This window comes from Eleutherodactylus coqui, chromosome 10 (assembly GCF_035609145.1).
Source record: "Eleutherodactylus coqui strain aEleCoq1 chromosome 10, aEleCoq1.hap1, whole genome shotgun sequence".
NCBI classification, from domain to species: domain Eukaryota; kingdom Metazoa; phylum Chordata; class Amphibia; order Anura; family Eleutherodactylidae; genus Eleutherodactylus; species Eleutherodactylus coqui.
The window spans coordinates 45201796-45229382 of record NC_089846.1 but is presented as its reverse complement, the minus strand read 5'-3'; the positions used below and the strand labels follow the sequence as shown (position 1 = coordinate 45229382).

General features: G+C 41.9%; 1 protein-coding gene across 1 annotated transcript in view; it reads left to right on the top strand.

Moving 5' to 3' along the window:
* LOC136580405 (probable E3 ubiquitin-protein ligase MID2) overlaps positions 1–27587 on the top strand; it is a 284292-nt gene that overhangs the window by 119716 nt on the left and 136989 nt on the right. The window lies entirely within an intron of this gene.

The following is a 27587-nucleotide window of genomic DNA, read 5'->3' as shown; positions in this document are numbered from 1 at the left end:
CAAGGCTAAATTAGCACTTTAAAAACGCTCGTGTGAAATAAGCCTTACGTCTGTATTTTTCAGTACATGACATGGACCAAATATCCGTCTCTGGGGCTATTCATAAGGGGGATCTGAATAAGCTGCATGTTTTTAATATACAGCAGGCACTGCTTTCATGCATTTTGCAGGTGGGAAAGGCCTGGTAAAATCTGTGGAAGGTGTTCAAAATAAGGATTGTTAATTCTGAGGAAGGGGCTGTGTCTGCGAAACGCTTCACAATCTGGTTGTGTATTCAAATAAAGAGGAGTAAAATTACTTCTCTGGCCTGTTATTCACTAATAGAGTGAACCAACTGTTCACCCTTTTTCACATTCTATAACTATGCCTGTCGTATGACTTTTGATGTATTTTTGGGCTGTCAGCACCTTTACATTTGCATAGTTATCATCTATTGAATATATATTATCACGCCTTGTTGAGCGTGGCAACTTCGGAGTAGCTCCACTTCTCTGAACCCTCTCTGGTTTCAGAATAAGGAGGCAGCTGTACTGTATACCATCAGTATTGCATCTAGAGGGGCTGTCTATGCGCTTCCTATTTCTGCCTAGCAGAGAATCCATATTGTTCTCAATAGGCGATGTCACAGCTCACCTCCTGTCCCTCCCTGCATAATGACCTCTGCACAGATCATAGAGCATGTCTAGAACAGTCTCTCAAACAAGTCATTGGGTCAACGCCTGCCTACTGGTCTATGGCCGATGCAGCTGCTATGAAGCATACTGCTAAATTCTGTTAGCTGCAGCTCAGGCAAGATGGCCGCCTCCATAGTTATGTACAGGCGAGAAAATAGTAAAATCTACAATCAAAATATAAAAACAGATTGGAAAAATGAAAAATGTTTCACTGTCTAGTTGTGATTAGTAATTAAACATAGGTGATATATTCCATTGTTCTAGCTTACCTCCAATTGGTGCTGTAGACAGAAGCATAGGGGTTCATGTGTTACATCCACCCAGTGTAAACAAAGACCAATAGGAAGCATTAGAGAGGCGGGGCTGAAGTGGCGGTGGAATTCAACAGGTAAGTAAAGCTACTTTCTTGGATAACCACTTTAACCCCTTCATGCCCCAGGGCATACATTTATGCCCTGAGCTGGCGAGGGTTTGTGTGGAGTGGGATTAGCTACATACATGATAGGTCCCAGCCTCCCCCCACAATGAGATAGCAGATGCCGTTCAGTTGCCATGGCAGCCTGGGACCTTTTCGAAAGTCCTTAGGGCTACCTTAACTGATTGACACAGGTACATCTTGATAGACTGCCTGTCAGAATGTAGTATAATGCAATACTAAGGTATTGCACTATACTGTATAAGCGATCAAACAATCACAAGTTCAAGTCTCCTATGCAGACTAAAAACTATGAAAAAATTATTTTTAAGTTTTATTAATTATTTGAAAAAAAGTTTTTTCTTTAAATCTTTTTCCAAGATTTCTAATAAAAAATGAAAAGCACAAAAACATATATCGTCGTATCTGTAAAAGTTTCATCTATCAAAATAACACATTACTTATCCTGCATGGTGAACACTGTCAGAAGAAAAAAACTCAATGCCAGAACTGTGCTTTTAATCACCTCATCTCCAAGAAAAAATGCAATAAAAAACGATTAAAAAATCTTATGAACTCCACGACATCCTGCAAAAATGAGCCCTCACACAGCTATACTATATCAATGGAAAAGTAAAAAGTTGTGGCTGCCAGAAGATGGCGGCAGAAAACTATTGTTTTTTTCCCTAAAGAGATCCTATTTTTTTAAAGTAGTACTGTGAAAAAAAACTATAAACTTTGTTACCATTGTAATCATACTGACCAATAGAATAAAGTTATGTCATTTTTGCTGCAGTGTGTAAGCCATAGGCTTCTTTCACACAAGCCCATATTGGCAGGCGTTTTTTCACAGCCGGCCAATAAACGCTGTGATCTGATGCACTGGATTTCAATGCATCAGATCACATGGGCGTATTACTGAGACGTAAAAGCGCCTGGCAAGGCCAATATAGCGCTGGGCATTTTTACGTCGGGCCCTAGAGATAGTCCTTGAACTATCTTCTGGGCCGGAATACGTCTGCTGCTGCATGGACACCTATGGGAGCCCATAGCAGCAGGCTCACCTCTCGTCTCCTCCCTGCCTGTTCTGCACAGTGTAAGGGGGTGGGAGCGGAGCTAAGCATCGGCCCGTCCTGCCTCTTCCCATTGATGGCTGTGGACAAAGGACGGGACATTGGTGGAGCTAAGCTACCATTCTCTCCCCGCCTCTTGTCCATAGCCATCAGTGGGAGGAGGTGGGGCAGGCTGATGCTTAGCTCTGCCCCTTTCATTGTACAGAACGATTGGGAAGGAGACGAAAGATGAGCCTCCGATGGGGATGGAGGGGAAATGGGCGACGGCATAGTGAGCTCTGTGCATATGCACTGGAACCCATGCTAGGTGAACGAGCGCACAAACGTTAGATTTGTGCGCCCGTTCACGAGTTTCTATGCTCCTGATGAAAGTGCATATTGGCTGGCCGGCCAATATGCGCTCGTGTGAAAGAAGCCATAAAGACAAGAACACCCCCAAGATGCCTAAGTGGCTCTTTTTTCCCATTTCCACCCACTTAGAAGTATCTAAAGTTTTTCAGTATATTATACAGTACATTAAATATTACCATTGAAAAATTCAACTTGTTCTTGAAAACAAGCCCTCCGCCAGCTATGTCGATAGATAAATGATTTTTTGAAAGTGGGGAGGAAAAACGATTTTTTCTTTTTTTTTTTAAATGCCACCTTATTAAGGGCTTAAATGATAAGAAGACTAGGTGAAAACAGGAAATCAATCATGAATATTCCACTAATGTACAATATATCCAACTGTAATGTATCCAGACCAAGAACTCCCAAAGATGAGAAGTGACTTGCTGATAAACACTATAAATGATCGCCCCGTGCGCTGTCACTTCTGATTTACCCAGTTTCCCATTCTGCATATTTATGTATTTTTCTTGTGTCTGGACGATAAATGTGAAGCTAAATCTATTCCCTGGAGTTCTGACACTAATTAGGCTAATAAGGCAATGTTATGTTAATAGAAGCATATTGCGCTCTACCTGGCTGCCGGTTATCTCCTGGACAATACTTCAGACCATATTTTACAGACATTAAGCTTTGAACTTGAATATTTTATACTTGATAATTTGTGAAAGATGTAATTAAATTGGGAGTAATTTCCCAAATATTGGATGTTTTTAGGCCCAGCGGTGAAGACTTTCCCGAAAAACCATTCACAAGGGTGTTATATGCTTCCATTTAAAGATGCATGTGTATTTCCACTTCACTGCAGATAACTGAGCTCATCGCATATCACCTATTAATAAATGCCCGCAGTAAAATTGGCCGTCAGATGTCCATTGAGCAAAATGTGTGATGAATATGCTAATTCTTCCCCACTAATTACTGAATGGCTTTGAGAGGCAACCAAAGCTGTCATAATATAACTAGTTACAAGTAACAGCAAACTAAAGCAACTACAGTACGTCCATAAAGATGACAGGCAGAGCTTGCGGACGATTGATACCATGGGATAACACTGATACCTTTCAGCAGTAGGATCAGGGAGTATGGAAATAGCTCACCCTTTGTCTTCAATACAGCTTCAATTCTTGCACACGGTTTTTGAAGGACCCTGGCAGGGAGGTTGTTTCAAACATCCTGGAGAACTAACCACAGATCTTCTGTGGATGTAGCTTGCTCTAATCTTTTTGTCTTTTCATGTAATCCCAGACAAATGATGTTGGGATCAGGGCTCTGTGGGAGCCATATCATCACTTCCAGGACTCCTTGTTCTTCTTTAGGGCTCTTTTCCAGGAGCGCATATATGGCGACTGCGTTTTTCTCTTTTCATGCCTACTTCGTATAAGCGCCTGAATTGGCTTCTTTCCGCGATCACGCCCAGCGTTTTCTCACCCATTCACATGACCGCGAGTGTTATTTTTAGCGAAAAAAATACGCTGCACCCCGAAAAACCCTCGCTCTGCCACAATGCTCAGGATGCCTTCCAGTGTCTATATAGAGGCACCTGTAAGCTTTTCGCAGCGTTGGACGCTGCAAAAATGCCTCCCCCTCCCTTCTCTTTCCCTGCTCCCATGGGAGTCTATAGGACCCAGAACTATGTTTTGGCTGAGCGTATACACACATTGCCGGCGTATTTATGTGCTGCGTATTAGCTGCATTGGAAATCAATGCTTCACATGGGTACCGTATATGCGCCCAGGCGTGAAAACTTGCCGTATATGCGCTCGTGGTAAAAAAGCCTCACGCTGAAGATGGTTCTTAATGACATTGGCTGGATGTTTGGGGTTGTTGCCCTGCTGTAGAATACATTTGGAGTCAATCAGACGCCTTCTATTTTTGATTTTTTTTTTTATTTTGCAGCATTTTTGCTACATTGCCTAAAACTTTTGCACAGTGTTGTAAATGATGATGTTTGCAATACAGATCTTAGACAGAGTACTAATAATGAATGAATAAAATATTTATTGGAGGGGTCCCTTAATATTATTGAAAATATACATATTTTTAACTACAATATCACCAGTCACCCGCGCGGGGAACAATGGGGCAGGTTTAGTAAAGAATGGAGCACATATTGCAGTAAACAGTAATAGCTGAATCAGTGGCTCAATCACTTTTTAGTTTGGCACACAGTTTCAGAATGTTGCAAGAAATATTTCAGCAATGTTGACTACCCAGCGAAATACCCTGTAGCAATCGAAAACACAGACTCCAGACTTGTGGTAACACTGTGTTTAGTACCTGCAGCAGCTTCACAGCTCGTGCGGGCTTTGTCACAGTCTCTTTATACGCAGTCTCTTTATACTCACAGTCTCTTAATTACTTATGAGGCCTTGCAGAACTCCATGGACTCTCTCAACAGTTCACCATAGTTAGCGCTTACAGTTTGATAATGATGGACTTCCTCTCTCTTTCTTATTCTGTAGGGGCTCAGACAGACGAGCATTTTTTTTTTCACGGATGTATATGACCATGAAACCGAAACGCAAATCTCATGTATAAAAAAATGCTTGACTGAAGCTTCAGACGCGTCTTTTATTTGCACTTGTTGTGCGTCACACAAAGGTAAAATTTGCACATATAGTGCGGCCCCATTAAAAGCAATAGGAGAGTATCGCTATCCCCTGCTGCGGCTGTGACAGCTGCAGCAGGGGATTCCTTGGATGTGAAACCCCTGGATGTTGTCACATCCATGAGTTTCACCTTGTTGTCAATGGGGACAGCAGGAGCGCCAGCCCCATTTAAAACATAGGGAGAAGATTGCGATCTTAGAGGAGCGCGCTGCTATCCCATTGCTTTCAATGGGGCCAGCGCTGCTGCCGCCCCATTGACAGCAATGGTATGAAGGCAGGGATTTTTCCGGGGGAGGGGAGGGTTTGAAATAACAGCCCTACCCTGAAAAGAAGCCCCAGCTGCAGAAAATAAATAAATACATTACCTAGAAGCACTCCCTGGGTCCCCAGCTCTTCTTCTGGTTCTTGCCGTGGATTGAAAAATCCCCGCCTCCTGGAAGCGCTGCCTCTGATTGGCTGAGGACTTCGACAAATCATAGCCATTCAAAACACTTAGTCAATCAGAGGCAGTGCTTCCAGGATTTTTCAATCCCCGGCCAGAAGAACAAGACGAAAAGTGCTAGGGCCCCGGGGCGAACACGTGCCGGAGTCGGACAGCGCTTCTAGGTGATGTATTTTTTTTTCCTGCAACTAGGGCTTATTTAAGGCTTTGACAGGAGGATTTCCTACTATCAAAGTTACATCAATTTGCACCAAAACTGTGTTTTTGTGCGAATAGAAAAACGCTGTCCTATTTATTTATTTTTTTTCCCCAGAGTGAATTTTAAACGCATGTAAAAACCGGACATGTGACCGCTTTCATTGGAAAGCATTGGTTCTAATAGATCCATTTTAAAAACGCGCCTATACATGTGTTTAAAATTCGCTCATCTGACTGAGCCCTAACACAGCAGGTCATCCCAACCTGTGCAGCGACCTTGTTCCCCTCTTGCATACTCCACCACAGCAAAACACAACAACTTGCGTGCCAAACCATGCCTTTTGTCCCACATTACATTCACCACCCTATGGGGCGAAATGTGTGCTACCATTCATCCATCTGATACAAATACTCGCCCAGCACAGTACTCAGTTATGCAAATCTTAAAAATGGAAACCGTGACTTGGATTGAGATCACACATATAATGTCCGTGAAGGCTAGATTGGAGACTTCTACAGAAATGTATTCGCAGGCACATTTACAGTACCCAATATACCATGGGTACTGTAAATGTGCATGCGATTTACTTTCACAATATTCACCCAACTACGCCACTCATCCGCCTTTAGGATATAAGTAATGATGTGCTTCATGACGTCATATTAACTCTGTGACATCATCAGTGATATAATTGATGCAGAGATGATTAGTGATGCCTTATGGTAGGTTGTTCAACAGTTTTTACAGATCACCCTTGGATGTACATTGATGCACAATATGATGCCGACATGTTATTGGGATACCATTGATTGCAGCGGTTCATTATATACTGTATATATATATATATATATATATATATATATATATATATATATATCATTCCCAACGAATTAGAAGCCCAGTGATAGTAAAAGACACCAGATCAATGGTAGTTCCTCCCTGTTTATCTAGTGTGACCATTGATTACGCTAGTGTTAATGAGTTCCTTGTATTGGACAGTTGATTTAATAGATCCAGTGTAGTGTTAGTAGATCAGAGCGGAGGTTGAGGGTTATTTTATTGCTCTCTTTGCATAACGTCGTCTGTTAAGCTTGTTGTGATATTTCGGCTTATCGGAGAACAAATTTTCTTTGTGGATAAAATTGAAAACCCAGAATGCACTGCGGCTACCTTCGCACAGACAGACGACCCGCCTGACTGCAATTTTTCACAACAGAACAGGGAGACAGGATTTCAAAGCCGCATGAGGCAAGTTATGGGTTTTGTTAGACGCGTTGTAATGGCCCAGCCAGCTCCTGTATGATAAAAGATAATCACAAAACCAGTGCACCTTGCAAGGCACTTCCCAGGTTTACGGAGCAGTGAAAGAGTTATATATAGGTTTAGCTCCTCGTATATCAGCATCGCTGGCGCCGTCTAACTACATTAAACCAAATTATTTGCTATATTAAGAGACAAACGCAACAGGATGTTCACCTAATTTTATCACACGTAGGTTTATGGAAGAGAACGTAGAGAAATTCATGGCTGAAGACTGCCGAAAGATAACTCTGCAAAGCTATTGTTAGGGTGGCTATTTTATTGCTATTTGATACATAGAAATATACTTTACTATATAGAGGTTTTCACATAACAGACTTCGGTCATAGTTTTGGTGTTTGTAGAGCTTTTTAGTTCCATTGGTGCAACCCATTCATCAATGTCTATAGAGGATACTTTTGCATATAATGGCAGGAGCTCCCGCATTTTGTAGTACAGTATAAGCTCCCCTAATTCTGAGGGGTAACGTGAAGCTCCTGGCCCCCAATGCAGAACCTGTAACAAGGCCCCCAACTATAATGCTTTATTCATAGTACTTGGCTCCCTATATGGAGAAGAGAGGCCTTATGGGCCCCCTAAGGCTCCTGGATCCAGGTGCAACCGCATCCCCTATCATTACACCAGTGCTTCTAGCATCCAGATTTATACAGCCAGTAATCAGTTCAATGGAAGATGTATAAATGCACATGCATAGCGCGCCTACTAGAGGCCAGAATGTTATCATTTGCTTTGGAAGGGAAGCATTATCACAGTAAAATAGACCACAGATCATTATAAAGATATCTTATAAAATTGATATATGCAGAATTTTGGACCTACTATAATAAATTAAAATGTAATTATATTTACATGTTATTCTTTACTACCCTAGCCGATCAATAATGCCTGTACAATTCAAACCACCGACATATTTGGTATTAACCTGTAACCCATTGTTAAAGTAATCACTTAATTTAGGTGATACTCAAGGGGTATCGTAGCCTTTTGATTCAGGTATGCCTAAATATTATTCGTTGCATCGGAGAAGAGGACAATAAGAAACACTCAAGTGATGTTTACAATCTCTTACGTTTTGTCATTCCAATGCAGTGGGTTATATAGTGCGGCAGCTGTCACAGTCAACAACTCAAAGTTCACAGCTTGTGTGATACTTCTCTCTTAATAAAATATAACAAAGGTTAATCATGACAAAGCTGCATGCTTAGTTTCTGAGACCCTGTAAGTAAAAGTTCACTATAGTGTGTTTTTTGCACACATACTTCTTGCTATGCACATAGTTTCATGTGCATATAATTCAGTACTTTAACACCCACACTGGATCTTAAGGGCTCTTTTACATGTACTCGTATTTGCAGAGGAATTTCCTGCCATGCAGAAAAATCCACACTGAAATCTGCATGTCTAATGTGTGGATTTGGATGTGAAATTGAAAATGGCTTAATTTTATCTGCAATTTAGCATCAAAATCCACATATAGATATACAGATTTTGGTGTGAATGTCTACAGCGGCAAATTCCGCTGTAAATTCAGATCCGTGTAAAAGAGCTCAAAGGCTATATTTACATGGGAAAATTCACGCACGATTCCTGTGCAATTGCAAGATGCACAGAATTTGTGCATAAAACGGACCCATTATTTTCAATAGCATTATTCACTGGAAAAGAGCCAACAATGCAGTACCTGAAAAGGTGCAGAGCAGGCACAATCGCCGCTGAACTATGGCGGCAAAACTAATATTGTACAGTCATAAACATAACCCTTCAAAGCAGGGCTGTGGAGTCGGAATCGTGGAGTCAGAGTTAGGGCTCTTTCACAGGGGCGTATACTGGCCACCGTTTTCACAGCATTCCAATACATCAGATCACCTAGCCGTATTCCCGAGACGTAAAAGTGCCCAGCCGGGCCAATATAGCGCTGGGCGCTTCTACACCGGGCCAGAAATATAGCCCTGGAACTATCTTTCCATCTGGAATACATCGGCTGCTGCATGGCTCCTATGGGAACCAGTGACAGCGGCCAGAGAAGGGAGAGGAGAGAGAGTTAAGCTGCGTGACGGCTAAACTCCCCCCACTTTCTCTCCCCCTCTCTCCTCCGCTCCGGCTGTTTGCAGTGGTAGGGGCCGGGTGGAGCTAAGCGAAGCTCCGCCCCACCCCATCCCACTGCAGACAAGGGGTGGGCCCCCTCCCATTGCAACAGTCGGAGAGGAGGAGAGAGGAGGGGTTCTGCTGTATGAATGGGCGCACAAACGTTAGTTTGTGTGCCCATTCACGCGCCTTTACGGCGCCGGCGGGTGCACATAAAAACGCCTACGAACATTTGAAATAGCCCTTAGAGTCCCATTTTGGTGGAGTCGAAGTTGGTAGAAATGTACCAAATCCGTCTTATAAAAAAAAAAAAATATTATAAATATGGTATAATGAATTCAATGCTGAATTTATTGCACATTTCCTTTCATAGGAGTTTAGTGAAGTTTTGTGTTCTGAAATTGTATTCCAATAAATATTTTTTAAGTTGTATCTAAATAGCATGATTGTTTTCTCATAACGGTGATGTAAAGTTTGATGTTACTATTGTAATAAAGCAAATTTATCACTTAAAAAATATGAGTCATAAATGAAGGAGTCGGAGTCTGGGAAAATTGAGGAGTCAGAGTCAGGAGTCAGAGTTACCGATTCAACAGGGCTTATATATAAAAATTTGCACACAGCAATTTGTTGCCGAAAATTCACCTGCTTGGTGCTTGCAGAAATGCAAGCGCAGAAACAACCCCATGCAGATGTAAAGAATCGCTTTTCTACAAGATATCTGCAATTACTACAAGATATCTGCTGTGTGTGAATATAACTCAAAGGGGTCTTCCCACTCAGTCACAAGATAGAGGATAAGTGTATGATTGGTATCCCACCTGTGTATCTGGAACCTCATTGATCCCAAGAACGGGGGTCCCGAACATCCCTATATGAATGGTCTTGTGCAAGCAACCTCCAATACTGGTAACAACTAGAGATGAGCGAGCACCCAAATGCTCGGGTCTGCGTTATTTGAGTCGAGCTTTTCGTAAAATTCAAGAGTTCTACTCGAGTAACGAAGCCCATTGGCTACAATGGGAGACTCAAACATTTTTGTATGTGGGACGCCGGGTGCTGACCTTTTTTTTTTCTTGGTTCATGTGTGTTCTTGTTTTCTTTCTCTCTCTCCCTCTCCCCCCCTCTCTCACCCTCCTCCCCCTCTCCCCACCTCTCCCCCCTCCCTCTCTCCCTTTCTCCCTCCCTCTCTACCTCCCTCCCTCTCTCTCTCCCTCTCTCTCTCTCCCCCCTCTCTCTCCCCCTATCTCTCCCCCCCCCCCCTCTCTCTCTCTCTCTCTCTCTCTTGCCTTCCTGCGTAGGGAAGGGGCCAAAACAGGCACGTCACAGCGGGGAGGAGCCAAAAACTGGTGCGGGGTCAAACACAGCATGATGCTCGTTCGAGTAACGAGCACCATCGAGTACGCTAATACTCGAACGAGCATCAAGCTCAGCAGAGTACGTTCGCTCAACTCTAGTAACAATGTGAAGAATTAAGTGACAAGATGGCAAACAGTCACATTACTTGTAGTTCAGCACAAGATGAGCAGATCACTGTCCAAACTTCATGGTGTTACTATGGGATACTTCCTTATCAGGAAAATACATTTTGTTCCTTTCAATATGCAAATGAAGCAAAAAAGGAGGCCTCCGATGGTGCAGCATTGCAAAGCTTTATTCTTCTAAACTTGGTTTATTAATACTTACAAAGGAAATAAAAATAGCAATAAAACGCTGTCATCAGTGTTCTTCCCTTTGTGAGTATTAATAAACCAAGTTTAGAAGAACAAAGCTTTGTGGTGCTTCACTATCGGAGGCCTCCTTTTTCTTCATTTTGCAGATTGAAAGGAGCAGAATGTGTTTTCCTGATAAGGAAGCATCCGGTAGTAACACCATGAAGTTTGGACAGTGATCTGCTTGTCTTGTGCTGCAAGTAATGTGTCTGTTTGCCATATTGTCATTCATTCTTCACATTTTTACCAGACTTGGAGCTGCACAAGTCCACTTTGAACATTTATTCCAATCTTTGCATTTCAATGGGACTGCCAGAGATAGCCAAGTAAAAGCAGTCCCATTAAGATGAATGGAACAGTGTTGGGCAAAAGTGACCACCACTCCATTCATTTGGGGACGTTATCCTGTGGATAGGGGATAAGTATGTTTCGTGGGACATAGTCTTTAATATGGGGAAAATTTCCCATAGATTCTAATAAATTTTAAAGGTTGAAATCATATTCAATTTTGTAACATTTTTTTCAGCCGAAGAGAGGAGGGAATATAAAAAGAAGGGAAATAGTATATCGAAATGACTTTTACTTCTCTTCTCTTTTGTATCCGCTTTTGTATTTGGCTCAAGCATTTGCATGAGGACGAAGTCAGATGAGTGTTTTTTTGCGCGCGCTCAAGAATTTAATGAATGGCTGAGTGCTGCCTGTGATTGGCTGAGCGTTCAGCGAATCACAACCAGCACTTTCAGGAGGCGGGGATTTTTAAATCCCCAGCCAGGGGAGACTGCTTCAGAGTAGTGGCAGGGAGCTGGTGAGAAGATGTGTAGAAACCCCGACAGCAAGAGCGGCGAAGAGGTGATGTGTATATATATATATATATATATATATATATATATATATATATATATATATATATATATATATATATATATATGTGTGTGTGTGTGTTTTGTTTTTTTTTACAGCAGCTAGGGATGATTTTCAGGGAAGGGCTTACATTTTAAGCCCTTCCCCGAAAATCACTGTGGGGGTTGCCTGCATCCTATTGCTTTCAATTGGGCGGCAGTAGCGCCGGCCCCATTGAAAGCAATGGGGCCACGGAGCTGCGGTCACACGCATTTTCAACACACGTGTAGCAGGTTTTTTTCTGTACATAGGCGCACACAAACGAATGCTCATCTGACTTTACCCTAAAGCTGTAGCAAAACTGCAGGTGTAATTCCAGCCTAACACCCCTTTAAAATCTTGCTTTTATCCTTGAAATGTAGCTCATGTATGACAGAACTGATGTAGAGCCTGTGCTTGATTTATAACACCTTGTAATGTTAGAAACATTTATTACAAGCTATGTGACAATTTAAAAATATGGTGCAGACATCACTCATAGCAATGGCATTTGTTACATGGCACTAGAATTTGATGAATCTGCTCCATTGTATTGGCATTTTCTAGGTAATGTGGGTAATAATATTCTAATTAAAGTGAAGGGAAATTGAATAAATGGAGAAAGAATCTGCTGTCCCCTGGCTTCCTTCAGTGCCATTTTCTTACACTAATGAATGCATGTAAAAAGCCAGCTTCCTTGACTGCTACATGTCCTTTTTTACAGGCGGTTTCTGCTGGTGTGTATTTATTCACACATTTTTAACATGCTTTTTTATGGTTTTTGCATGAGAGGTTTTTGCAAAAACAGCAGAAAAAAATGTAAATTCAGCTTTGATGAATGTACAGTATACACTATATGTATTAAGGCATTGATAAACTATAATTCCTTGATTTCCTAACTATTGGCATATTTGCTACTTTTATGCATGGGGGCAATCTGATAATAGAGAAGACAGTGGTAGGAGGTCAAGTTCGAAATGGCTTTTGTGTGAGTCTGCATCATACCGACTGCTGTTTATAGCAACCAGGAGGAGCAGATTAATGATGTTGTAACATTTTGCGATATCTGATATTCCGCAGGGAAGATGTAGTGAATGTTATCCTTCCAGCTTTTGCATCAGTCTGCTCAAAAATACATGCAACCAAAAATAAAGTTGGCACTTCGATCAAATAAAGGGCCACTCCCGCGAAAACACTTTTTTGTCATCCCTGCCCCTCTCATCTAATTGCCCGTCACACTGTGGTCTCCTCTATGTATTGCAGTCACTTCTATGAAGTGCAGCCACCTGTCTGATGCTTATCTTACACCATCTTGAGAGTGAGCGATTTTGGTTTCATTTTCACATCAATCCCATAATGCATCAGCACAGCATTTCTTAAGGCTATACTATTTTTGCCTGCAGGTCGGACAGTTTAATGATCATCATCTCCTATATTCATCTAAAGAAAGCTAAAGACCATAAGTATACAGGAAGGAAAGTGAGCTGTGATCTCCTCTGTTATAACTGTGTGACAGGAGCTATGTGATCATCATCAATAACTGTGACAGAAATGCTTGTATCTGCCTGGTAGGCAGTTTCTGTGGTAGATCTATTCAACAGTATGAGACACGCTGAGAAAATTACTAGTTTTAGACATCATAACTAAGGATGAGCGAGTAATGTGCCTTAGACGAGTATCTCTCTGCTCGTCCTTAAAGATTCGGCGGCCGCCGCGGAGCGGGGAGCTGCGGGGGAGAGTGGGGAGGAACGGAGGGGAGATCTCTCTCTCCCTCTCTCCCGCCCGCTCTGCCCCGCTCCCCGCCGCAACTCACCTGTCAGCCGCAGTGGTCCCCGAATCTTTATGGACGAGCAGGGAGATACTCGTCTAAGGCACATTACTCGGACGAGTAGTGCCTTAGCGAGTATACTCGCTCATCCTTAATCATAACCTAAGAACATGGGATTTGGTCAGAAGTGAGATCACATGACCATCTAAGGAAAAGGGGCCAGGAGTTTCTGACCAGGTGACTTATATATACTGGGGGAATAGTTACATAATGAATGAATTAAAAAAAAAATCACTGGAGTGGCCCTTTAAATGTGAAGGTGCACTTAAGCCAGGGCTGCAACAAATATAGTTACAGGTGCCTCAGCACTTATACACATTTAATATTTAAATAAAATCACCCGTGTTGTTAATTCTAACCGCATAGAAATAATTCTAATTGCCAAAGGCAAAAAATACCCATCGGTAATATCCCCTAGAATATAATCTAAATACTTTATTATTCAAAAAAGACAAAGACTTCATCCAATGATAGTTAAAATAAAGGGGCAAATGAAATGGTGGTAGCAATGAAATGTGACCAGCGGTCATCAGTTAGTATTATGTGTGTAATTGTGCATACACACACTAAAACATCAACCTGGATAGCCAACTTCCAAAAGCCTATGTGGAAATTAATAAATCAGCGCCACCAAAACCCTAATAAAATCTAACTTATAGGCCCCCCGACATGTTGCGGCGTCCTTAGGGGGAAGCAGAAACCCAGGCTCAGATACAGCAACTCAGCTCCAGTGTATTATAGCTCTAATAATGCAGTCAGTTCTACACAGTGGTAGTGATTACAGTGCGGTTACCTCCAGTGATCACAGGTGACGTCTTCTCTGATTGGACTCATTCACTTTCCCTTTTATTCTCTATCTGGACTCAGACCACCATGAAGACTCCTCATAGCCACAGCTCTTTTTTTTTATACACTCACCCCATTCTGCAGCTATACCTTTCTGTCAGTTCTCTCCAAAATAATTGTACCCCCTTTGTGGCCAAACAAATTTAAAGAGCCCCTCTTATAGCCCCACAAATGAATAGTGCCTTCTCTTTGGCCTCACATTTAAATAATGACCCCTCTGTGGCTGCACAAATGAATAATGAACTCTGTGGCTACATAGATGAATAGTACCCTCTATGTGGCCCAAAAATGAATAGTGCTCCCTCTGTGGCCCCACATAGTACTATGTTTGTGTGTATGTCCTTTCCTGGCCAGTAGCAGAGCTCTCTACAGTACTGCTGTATACCATGCAGCTCCATTCAGTGCATACTCTGACTACTTGCTGTCTCCTGCTCTTCATACTGAGAACTGGAAACAGGATGAGGCATTGGGCTATGTACAGCATGACGTCTAGCAGTACTGTGAGTTAAGCGGGCCTGACAGTCACTGGATGGTACGGCGGGCAGGTCTATTCAGCCCTGGGCCCCATGGCAGGTGCAGAGTCTACAACTATTTTTGTACCAGTCTTATGTTATTTAATATTAATTCAGAGATGTGAATTACATCCACCTTTTTCACCAGCCTAATATCGCCTAGCTAATGCTCCTACCTAATGCAGGGTTTATTGCTGAATTATTTGAGTTTCCTCTCGTTATGATTTCCATCCACCCGCTAAATGAACTGGCCTCCTATAAAATGTGTATGTGGACAGGGACTAATCTGAGTGATGCAAATTTCTGTACGGAGCTGCAAAATATTGTGGAATTATATAAACAGCAAATAGAACATTAAATATAACCAGCCAATTATTGTAATGTCGAGGACATCATGTTTGCCTAGTACGTCACATGGTTTTTCATTTAACCCGGATACGGAGATTAGTGCTACAACCTACACTGCAGTCTGAGTAATGCAGAGCGTAATTAAAAAAGACAAAGAAACTATAGAGATCTTTCAGAGGGACTGAGAATAGATGGTCAAGAAAATAGAATTATTAAATGAGAGAAAGATTAAATGTATAGAGGGAATAAGAGATGAAGGAGATAAAAAACACCTGGGCTGCTTGAGGAATGAAATATTACATTGTGAGGTGGTAGGAGCCTGGAGCTAGAAGTTTGGGAAATATAGATTGAGGGAATAAATCAAAGAGAAAGGAGTGGGAAAGAACACACAGCAGATCTAGAAAGATTAAACACTGGTGCATTTATTTACTGTCAACCTCTTCTTCTCAAGTTCATTTTTACCTGATTTCTAGCAACTCAGCATTATTACTCCAGGTAATGTAATAAGCAAATGACTATAAATTGAATGTTCATGCATAATGCATCACATTTGGGGGGATTTAGAGGTCAAATGGATGTGATAGCCACTACTGAGTTGTTGCCCAACATATGTATAATAAATTCTCCATTCAGTTGTTTTGCATTTTAAATTTATCTTTCATGCAATAAACTCCTTTAATCTTTCAAGAAATTCCTTTAGTAAGTTTTGTTCTGCAGATGTAGAGCAAAAATAGCCAGGTACTTGTCACGTCCAATGAGGACTCGCTGGATCCGAAAACATGAAAGATTCGCGGGCTGTGAACAAACAGTGCACACAAAACAGTGGTACACAATAAGGAAAACAGACATCAGGGAAACATTGTATCTATAAACCTTTTACCCAGGAAAGGAACCTGCCTATATGCAGATAACCCGCCCTAATAAGGGCGAACCTGACCACGTACCTAAGCCACTAGCAGACCCTTGTTGAACAAGATATCAATAATAGTCATCTCAGCACTCAGCTAAGGGAAGGTTAAGTAGTCCTTTCAAATACCCACAGTTGACACCAAGCAAGTCTCACCTAATACTACTCCCACCAGATCAGAAGATGAAGAGAACCAAATACCAGACCTGAACCAGATTACTAGAAAGGAAAAGATCGCAGAACTGCTGCAACAGTAATATGTTAGGGCCCTTTATACACAGATTATCATTCTGCTTATCACAGGATCGTTTGAAACTGAGTGTTAATCGTTCAGTATAAATACTGCCAATGACTGAGTAACAAACAGTAATTTGTATGCTTATTGTTTATTGTTCAGTATACGCAGCCATAAAAATCAAATGGCGATTGGCCTGTTTAAACTTGTTCATCTATGAAAAACTACCTTTTTACTCTAAATAGAGGTGGATGGTTGGAAGCGATCGTCAGCATACTCTGATTCCACTCAGTGAACGATTATCACTCCAGTGTGAATGGACAGGAGCAATAATCATTGGGACGACTGTCATTGGGCCCCTTAAAAAAGTTTTGGTCAACACATAGAAGGTTAACTCCTAAGGCTTCTTCCCCAAGAGCGTATATCGGACGCCATTTTCACGGTCGGCTAATATACGCTATCTGTGGTGTTAAAACTCCTGAATGGGCGCACAAATCTAACGTTTGTACACCCGTTCACACGGCATGGGCCCTGGTGCATATATGCCGAGGCTACTATGCCGTCGCCCCTTTCCCCTCCCTCCCCTTGCAGGCTCACCTCTGCTCTCCTCCTCGCTCACTCTTTGCAGTGGGAGGGGGCAGGGGCAGAACTAAGCACTGCCCTGTCTCGCCTCCTCCCATTGCTGGCTGTGGACAGTGGGCTGGACAGGGGCGAAGCATAGCTCCGCCCCTGTCCCATCCCCTCCCATTGCAAAGAGTGAGTGGGGAGGAGAGCAGGGGTGAGCCTGCGAGCGGGCAGGAGAGCAGAGGGAGGGAGTTTAGCAGTCACACTGCTAAACTCCCTCCCACCTCCGGCCGCTGTCATGGGCTCCCATGGTCGGGCCGTTTTACATTGCGGGAATACGGCCATGTGATCTGATGCATTGGATTCCAGTGAAAACGGCGGGCCGATATACGCTCATGGGAATAAAGCCTAAGGATGTGGCCTTTTTTTTTTTATTTAGCCATCAATGTAGATGCCTGTGTTTTTATTTGTTTTTTTTTTTGCGTGACAAGTTGTATTTTTCAATGCTGGACCCTAAAAAGGTAGTGTGAAAGAAGCCTGATTCTAAACTCCTATAACAATCCTACATTCATATCTCAAGGGCATGAGATTCCTTTACATTGATATTGACATCCAGAGAGGGGGAGCTAAAAGAGGGATGACAGAAAAAGCAGTTAATGTGGCTGAAATGTATGACTGCAAAATAAAGATATAAAACAGCCACTTCATGTACATTCTCACAGCATAACACAGTTAATAAATATGTCAAGACCGTTTACCTGCTTAAGTTGTCTTAGAGACAATATAAATAGCATTTTTTTAACTGTATGCCGCCAGCTCTCAGGGTCAGGTCTGCATGATTGAACATTATATGGTGTCCTAATGCCAGAATAGATGGAACAATATATATGGCGCAATCACATGGAATGGTAGTAAACAGTTTAATCGACAACGGTACAATGTGTTTCAGGCCCAGTCCCTTCCTTAGGTAGGTATACTGACACCTACTGTACTTCCTACCTGAGGCAGTCAGTGGAAATCTGGAGCATAAATAACACATGACACACAGTTATTGCACAAAAAGATTGAGGAGCACAATAAAGTTTTAATTTTTGGCTACGGGCCTGCATGCATGACTGTTCATTGTGATATGCAATTCCTTTTATATCAAATTAATTCCTTTGTCAAGGCAGAATCAGAATGAGAATTAAACATGGCATTGCGGGCTGGAGATTTCTTTCTGCATTCATTTATCATTTGCAATATAAGAATAATTAAGAATTAATACAAATATTCATATATTCATAGAATGCAAAATAACATTTTCTAGATTTTTTACACCAAAATATGGGAACATGTGCTAGCCAGGGGAACCAGGGGCTCACTCCCAAGCCATTGTTCATTTTCCTCTCTAGAGGTTGAAAAAAATCCCAGACTGGATAAGGGATCTCCCTAAAGGTGGCCAATGGCCATACATAATAAAGCTGACGAAAATAGACAATCTCAACTAGAACAAACGCATGTCAGAAATTAACAGCTAATGAAGGGTTAAGGAAACTTATTGTAGTACCCCAGAGTTGGGGACCCACAGCATTACTATCTGCTACCTCATGTGGCACAGATTGTTAAGGCAGCAGAAATGCAGTCCTAAGCTCTTGCTCATGACCTGAAAGTTGCAGGTTCAATCCCTGCGTGGTTCAGGTAGCCGGCTCAAGGTCAACTCAGCCTTTCATCCTTCTGAAACCGGTAAAATGAGTACCCAGATTGACTGGGGAAGGCATTAAAAAAAACCACCCTGCAAAAACAGTCTGCTGAGAAAATGTTACGTTATGACATCACCTGAGGAGTCAATCATGATTCAGTGCTTGCACCAGGGGACTTTCATCTACCGGTGGAAAATGTGTGTAATTTATGTGTATATGCCTGTAAATGGGAACTAAAGTGTTAGTATACCCTAACCTGCTTTCGCACCTGTCAGTCACTCCTAGCTAGCCTGTTTTGCCTTTGCTCAGAATTGCTTAGTGGGGAAGAGTATAAAAGGCAGAGTGGGTGAAGTTAGTCAGTCTAGTCCTGGAGTCAGCAGAGAAAAGAGATAAGAGATAGAGACCGGGAAGGAACAAGGAGTCCATTTTGACTGATAGCCAGTGCGGTGGGAATCCAGAACATCTACGTGTGAGTACTCAAACCCCAAGAACTGTTTGGAGAAGCGAGGAGAGAGAGAGAAATAGAAGCAAGTCAGCATTTAACCCTTTCCAGTCACAACCCACTAACTGAATCTATATAAATGATGCACGTGGAGTTTGTAATCTAATACTGACAACGTAATGAGAGTAATGTAACTGCTACTGGGATGAAGAACACTCTCCTAATAAAGTCTAGAATTGTTTTCATCTAAAGTCTGCTTCTTTAAGTGCTTCCCACCACCTATAACAACTACACTACAGGAGGACAAGGACTACTACTCCCCTTATTGCTAAGTTCGTTTTGCATTTTTAGTTTTTGTCCGAAATAAGTCCCTACCCATATATGGATTGGTGTCACCACAACTAACATCTTCTATCTACCAGATTCTGTGGGTAGCAGGTTATAACACATACCTATTTTTATTAGTTTGTTTATCATTTTTACCACTGCTGTAGTCTGACGCTGGGACCGGCATTTGTGTCCACTCTGCCAGGAGGAGCAGCAGAGCCACCATGACTACCATCTCATTTTTTTCCCCTCGCTGCTTAACACCTCCTACGTCCAGGTTGGGCACTGCATTGTGACAAACTGTCATCATCTGGAACAAATTCCACAATGTTTGGAATTTTCTTCTGACTTGCGATCAATCGTGTCGTGAAAGATATTTTGTATGCTGCATAAACGATGGATGATGAGCAGATCGCTGATCACTCAGTGTAAATAGCAGCCGTTCAGTATTGAACAGCCGCTATGGTAAGGCAATGGAGAGGGGTGGGGAGAGCGAGGAGTGAAATCTCCTGAAGCCGCCCCGCTGCGAGCCAGCAATACTAGCTCTCGTACAACAGCACGAGAGCGAGTATGTGCGGGGACGAGTGTCACGCATCGTTTGTCCGACACTCATCCCGTCTAAATGGGCCTTGACAATAAAGAACCCCCTTCTAAGTCGGTGTAGAAATCTTCTTTCATCTAGATGTAGAGGGCGCCCCCTTGTTACAGTCGCAGTTCTGGGTATAAATAGATGATGGACCCCTGTATTGACCCCTCGTATATCTATAATTATTTTTACGGTTGCCCCTCAGCCATCTTTTCTCTAAAGTGAAGGATTCCAAACAGAATTAATTTAACATTTTATTTATACTGCAGAGGAGCACTGTAAAAAAAATTTGCCAGAATTGCAGATCTTGTTAATCTTGCCTCTAAAAAAACAAAAAATAAATAGTAATCAAAATGTTATATGCTCCCAAAAACTGGATAAATGAAGACCAAAGCTCATCCCACAAAAAACAAGCGCTTATAGAGCTCCGTAGATAGTAGAATAAAAACATAGTGTTTCTTGGAATGCGGCGACACGAAAACAAATCTTAAAAAAAAGTGGTTTTAGTGTATAAAAATAGCAAAACATAAAATCTGTATAAACCTGGTATCGCCAGAACCATGCTGACCTAGAAAAATACGTTATCAGATTTATACTGCATGCAGAACTCTATAAAAGGGTTATGGCTCTGGGAATGTGACAACAACAACAAAAAAACTTGCTGGTCATCGGGGCATAAAATAGGGCTGTCACTAAGGGGGTTAAATGCCTAAATGCACGGTATATATATATATATATGTGTGTATATATATATATATATATATATATATATATATATATATATATATATACTGCTTCCCTGAAAATAAGACATACCCTGAAAATAAGATATAGCATGATTTTCCAGAATTTTTGAGGATGCAAAATGATTTTTCAGGCTTTTTGAGGATGCTTGACATATAAGCCCTACCCCAAAATTAAGCCCTGCTAACAGTTAATTAAAAAAGTCAATTTAAATAGTGTCCAGGCAGCTATACATGTAAAAAAGTTAAACCTTTTTGAACAAAAATTAATAGAAGACACTGTCTTATTTTCGAGGAAACATGGTGTATATATATATATATATACATATATAAGTATATGTGTGTGTTTATATATATATATATATATATATATATATATATATATATATATATATATATATATATATTCGCTTTTATAATCCATGACAGCTATAGATGATGTATTTAATGTTATACATTTTATTTACATTTTGTTGCCTCATTTAGAAAACATGGAAGGTTCCTTTAAAGAAAAACAGAAAAACACATTGAGTCGATGAGTATGACACATAAAATACAAGGTTATGCTTTATAATGGTCACATGAGAGAGTTGCTACAAGTTGTGTCTGGCCTTTGTAATTGGTTGTATCAATTACCTACTTCTAAAATGTTTAATTGCATCAATAAGAAAGATATTAGGATAAGAGATGCCATTGATTTTGGCCTGTGGGTCGGGATTTTTCTGACAATGCTTCACACTGTCTGGATTCCTGGAGAGATGTGAGATAACAAGTTGGCCTTTCATTGACAACTAATCTAATGTGTATACCAGAATTGATTAGAGAACAATTAGAAGATCTAATTATACAGCCTTGTGTGGGATAATTCAGCACTGGACAGCGACCTTTTCACGCATGGATGTTGTCCTGAACAAAGACCGATCTAGATGCCGTCAGTGCAACCTCATACGTGACATATGAAGCTCATTTCGTTTGTGTACTCTGCCCCCAGAGAGGCTCTGAGAAATATTGCACAGCCTAAAATAACGACAATGCCGACAATATGCATATCTATGGTGTCATCTTTGTAAAGATGAAACTCTCTGGTGCTACAGTGTCGTACACTTGTGATCTAATAGTGGCGTTTTAATGTCCATAAGACTGATAGGCATTTATATTAAAACCATACAAAGAAAAGAATAGAAGAGGTATTTTATTTCTGTATAGACCTTTATGTATATAATCAGTTACTACTTGCGTTACACTAAATATAGACATGTTAGATTTTCATGCTGGCCAAACATCTCCTAACTCGCCTCCAATGCTAGGTGTTGGCGGAAGGTTGGATGGGGCATGTTGGATTTCACCAAGCCTGATTCTCTTTTTTTACTCCAGTCGAAGGCTGCTGTAGGAAATAGCTACCGTATTTAAAGGCCCTTTTATGATCGTCCAAAAAATCTTTCATATGAGCGAAAGTGAATGATAACGTTCAGTGTAAATGCAGCCAACAACCAAACGGCAATCAAATGTTCATTATTCATTTTACGCAGGCATAAAAATCATTGACGGCTCATTCACTAATCGTTCAGTTTAAACTGCGCCTGTTAAGTCATTCTCATTCACTTATACGGCGAACGTGAACGGGTGAACGTTTTTTTCTTTGAACGAGCCAACCATGTATCTGCCTGTATTAACAGGATCTCCGAGTGAATATCGTTCACTCATTCAAATGATATAGCGTTGGGTGTAAACAGACCCTAAAGGCCCATTTACAGACACAGAGATCTTTCAAAAGATTGAAAGATCAGTGATCGTTTTGCATAAGGTATTAATAGGCACTAATTGCTATTAGTACTTTATTAACTTCATTACCATGCAAATGAGCTTCTGGGAGCTGTTGAACTTTGCAGGAGGCCTGAGCTCTGTAATTAGCTCCATTGTTCAGCCAAAAGCTTTCCCGTGGAGAATTCAGCACCATGGACAGCAGACACAGCATGTGGTCCTGCTTATCAGCTGTTCTGCTGAACAATGGTTTTCAAGCAGAATTGAAAACCATGGTTTGGCCATACAGTGAAAGATAGGCACATTTAGACAATGATTATCGCTTAAAAGCTGTCTTTTGAGCGAATTTTGAGCGATAATCGTTGTGTCTAAATGAGCCTTTAGTCTTCATTCAAATCAGCACTGGAGCCTCTGTAGCTGATATCCATAAAAATTACAGATGAAGCCGTGCTATTCCATCTGTGAAAATGTCATGGTGCCTACCAGAGCTGAATGGGACCCATTATATTCAATTGGTTCCATTTGCATCAGGTCCGGCATGTGTTGGATCCAGCACTCCTGCCTATGCGATTGTTTGACTTGTACAGCCTAAGGCTTTATTCCCACGAGCGCATATATGGCGCGTTTTTACACCCGGGCGCATATACTGTACCCATGTGAAGCATTGATTTCCAATGCAGCTGTTTACACAGGCGAATATACGGCACGTAAATACACCGGCAGCGCGAAAAAAGAACATATACGTGGCCGGTGCATATATGCTCAGCCAAAACATAGTACTGGAACTATGTTTTGGCCAATATACGCCGGCGGGTCCCATAGACTCCTATGGGAGCAGGGAAAGAGAAGGGAGGGGGGGGGGGGCATTTTTGCAGCGTCCAACATTTCAAAAAGCTTACAGGTGCCTCTATATAGGCACTGGAAGCCATTTCAAGGATTTTGGCAGAGCGAGGAATTTCTGGGGTGTGGCATATTTTTTTGCTAAAAGCGACGCTTGCGGTCTGTGAATAGATGGGAAAATGCTGTCCGTGATTGCGGAAAAAAGCCTATTCAGGCGCTTATACGGAGTAGGCGTGAAAACATAAAAACGCCGTCACCGTATATGCGCTCGTGGGAAAGAGCCCTAAAAGCAGAGAGCTATTACTGAAGGGTGAATGAGACCTTAGTTATATAGCCAGCTTTAGATATGAAGATGCAGAGGAAATCAGTCATCGGTCTGTGTTATTAGCTCGGCTCCTTTGTTTCCATGGGAATGTGTTTTTGGGGAGTTTTGCTTGTTTTAAAAGTTTAAATGCACCAAATACAAAAATTGCATTATGCCTTCTTGTCAATTTAAGTATAGCCATCTCATTTTAAGTATAGCCATCTCATTTTAAGTATAGCCATTTCTTTCTAACTTGTTATCTTTGTATTTTCTGCCTTTGACAAAAAAATCAACTGCCTACCTGTGCTTGAATTACTGTAGAGAGCTCTGCCCTGGGCAAATGACATGCTTTCACAAGATAGAAGTACTACTAGTAATAACATAGTACAGCCGTGGCAGAGTGCCCAAAAAGTCATCACATTGGAAAAAGTTTCTCAACATCTAAGACACCCCAATACCATCTGCATGACACCCAGTAAGAGTGACAACTTCCTACACCCCCTACCCCCCAGCAATAGTCATAGACCTCCAATAACAGCCACAGCCGCAGTAATAGCCATACTTAGTACCATTATAGAAAATGTTAGCTATAGAACTTTATATCACGGGAGGTGCCACAACTCTTGCGCCAGTAAAACCCTGTGGCATAGTCAAATCTGCACTTGTGCCACGGGTTTGTACATTTTAAAGTTGACTGACAAGCTCTAACTTTTTCATTTTTCATATAAGGCAGGGTTCCCATTGGAAAGAAATCTTGTGGAATGTCCACAGCGGGACCGCATGGAAATTCCATGAGATTTCCGCGGCAAAAGGGATGCTTCAAAGCCCGCGCTATTTTCAAGTGGCTCCTCAGCCTGTATTCCACTGTGAAAATCTCTCCCCATAGAGAGAAGAGAGTCCGCAGCGCAGATGGCGCTACTATTAACATGTTACGGATTTAAATTCCGTGGCGCATGTCAGTTTGCGCGTGGCTTGTCCGCAGCGGACTATCGGCAGTGTGTGAACGAGACTTTTGCCAATCTCATCAAGTGCAAGATACTGCTGAACAACCACTCACACCGTCCACATGTGCGGCTGCTTAGTATTATACTTGCACGTAAATTAGGCTTAAAAAGGGTGCTAGTCCCACTACTATGTGTGGCTCATCATGCAGGCTTACAACTTACTAAGGCCTTGTGCACACATGCGTGTATTTGTGCGCGCGTATGTGTGCACAAAACCATGCGTCTATTAAAACCATTGTTTTCCTATGCTGTGTTCACATGTCCGTGTTTTACAGGCGTGCAAATTCGCACATCTGCAAAAGATAGCACATGCGTGCACCGCATAGGTCCGTGCTGCACGTAAATATTCCACGCAGGGAGTCCTCTCATCAATGAACATTGTGACAGCACTGTCCCAGTGTTCAGTGACAAGGGGACTCCCTGCAGGGAGTAAAGAACCCCCTGCCACAGCTGCTGTTCCATTGGTTTTAATGGGGCCGTTGCTGCTGCCGGTGGCCCCATTGAAAGCAATGGGATACAGGCAACTCCTGCAATGTTTAAATATTAGCCCTTCCTTGAAAATCATGCCTAGCTTATATAAAAAAATTAAAAAATATATACTCACCTCTCCGGCGCTGTCAGGGCTCTGGCGCGTCTAGCCGCTTTGCTTCCCTGCACTGTAATAAAGCTCTTTCAGCAGACGGGGATTTAAAATCCTTGCCTCCTAAAAGGGTTGTGTCTGATTGGCTGAGCACTCAGCCAATCACAGGCAGCGCTCAGCCATTCATTTATTGAATTCAATGAATGGCTGAGCACTGCCTGTGATTGGCTGAGCGCTCAGCCAATCAGACGCAGCCCTTTCAGGAGGTAAGGATTTTAAATCAACGCCTGTTGAAAGAGCTTCAGTACAGTGCCGGCGAGCCAAGCGGTTAGACGCGTCGGAGCCCCGACAGCGTCGGAGAGGTGAGCATATATATATATTTTTTTTTATTTTTTTTACACAAACTAGGGAAGATTTTCAGGGAAGGGATTGTATTTAAAGCCCTTCCCTGAAAATCACTGCAGGGGTTCTGGCATCTCATTGCCTTAAATGGGGCCACCAGCAGCAGCGGCGACCCCATTGAAAGCAGTGGGCACACAGCTTCATTCATGTGCTTTTTTGCATATCTATGCAGCACTGCTTTCCATGCACATGCACATGTGCAATACAACGCTCGTGTGAACGAGGCCTAAAGGGAATATGTCACCTATGGTTTTTTTTACTCATTTAAACCAGAGAGAAAAATATTTTCTATTATTATAATCTGTTTTTATTTACTGAGTGTAGACATTTTTTGTTCTGTTAATTGTACATGACTATGGGGGCAGTAATCTTGCCTGAGCTGCATTTTACAGCATTTAGAGCTCTTAGAGATATGCTTTACAGCAGCCTCAGGGGCCATGCACGCAATGGACATGAGAGAACCTATTGACGTGTATGGGAGACTGGTCTGGATATGCTCTGTGACTTGTGCAGGGGTCATTTTGCAGAAACAAAAATTCTTAAATATGTTTAACAGGAAAATGTGTTTTATATAATTGGTAATTTTCTTATGACACCTGCCCCTAATGACGCCACATACAATACAGCTTGGGGATTGGCCTGCACCTCACAAGTGAACCACACTAAACCAACACCCCAGGCTGCCTAGCATCTAAAGCTAGACTGCTTACTGCAAAAAACAAAATACCAATAAATGCAAGGTGTTGGTTAATATTTTTTCTAACATACATAAGCTCACAAGCCCACTACAAGGGTCCTGGTTATCTTCACAGAATGGTAGAGTTGGAAGGGGCCTCCATGGTCATCGGGTCTAACCCCCTGCTCAGTGCAGGATCACTAAATCATCCCAGACAGATATTTGTCCAGCCTCTGTTTGAATACTTCCATTGAAGGAGAACTCACCACCTCCCGCAGCAACCAGTTCCACTCACCGATCACCCTCACTGTCAGAAAGTTTTTTCTAATATCTAATCCGTGTCTCCTCCCTTTCCGTTTCATCCCATTGCTTCTAGTCTTTCCTTGTGCAAATGAGAATAGGGCTGATCCCTTTGCACTGTGACAGCCCTTCAGATATTTGTAGACAGCTATTAAGTCTCCTCTCAGCCTTCTTTCTTGCAAGCTAAACATTCCCAGATCCTTTAACCGTTCCCCATATGACATGATTTGCATACCACTCACCATCTTGGTAACTCTTCTCGGAACTTGCTCCAGTTTGTTGATGACTTTTTTTTAAATTGGAGTACCCAGAACTGGACACAGTATTCCAGCCCCTACACTAGCATTTACAAACCTATCACTGCAAAGGGAAAATTCAACTAAAGAATATTGCCAGCAGCCGTATTTACCGATACACTTATACAACAATACACAAGGGCAGGTACAAACACCACATCCCAACAGAATGCATACAGGCAGATTGCAATATGAAGGAGCATTGTACCAGTGCAAGATACTGATGAACAGCCACTCATATTGGCCACCAATATGGCCAAAAACCCTACTAGTAGGCACCACATAGTGTCCTATGCTCTTGTGCCAGAAAAACCCTGAGGCATAGTCAAAGCTGCACTTATACCTTGGGTTCATAGGGTTAAAGTTGACGGACGAGCTCTAGCTTTTTTCATCTAAGTACTTTTTTAGTATTTGATTATTGCATAAATATTGATTTTCTATACTATGTATACAGTCCATTACATATACTACACTTACTATAATGACCTTCTTGCCTCCCAGATTGACTCTCTTGTGTATGCCGATTCCCGAGTATTAGATGCAAAGTACCTCCAAGTTGGAAGTAGTCTTCCAGCTCTTTTGTTAAAAGTTAAACTGTCACCG